The sequence below is a fragment of the Galeopterus variegatus genome, unplaced genomic scaffold (assembly GCF_000696425.1).
Source record: "Galeopterus variegatus unplaced genomic scaffold, G_variegatus-3.0.2 Scaffold1076, whole genome shotgun sequence".
Classification (NCBI taxonomy): Eukaryota; Metazoa; Chordata; class Mammalia; order Dermoptera; family Cynocephalidae; genus Galeopterus; species Galeopterus variegatus.
The window spans coordinates 111,287-111,550 of NW_007727187.1; positions in this window are offsets into that span (position 1 = coordinate 111,287).

The following is a 264-nucleotide window of genomic DNA, read 5'->3' on the forward strand; positions in this document are numbered from 1 at the left end:
GACAGTTTTCAAGAATTGTTGAAAGATATGAAACCTTAGATCCAGAAAACCTAATAATTCTTAAGCACTAAAAGTAAAAAGAAAAGCAGACCAATACACATTAAAATGAAACAGCAGAATTAAGAGAGATCATGAAGGGCCGGCCTGTGGCTCACTCGGGAGAGTGCGGTTCTGATAACACCAGGGCCCCAGGTTTGGATCCCATATAGGGATGGCCGGTTGGCTCGCTGGCTGAGCGTGGTGCTGACAACACCAAGTCAAGGG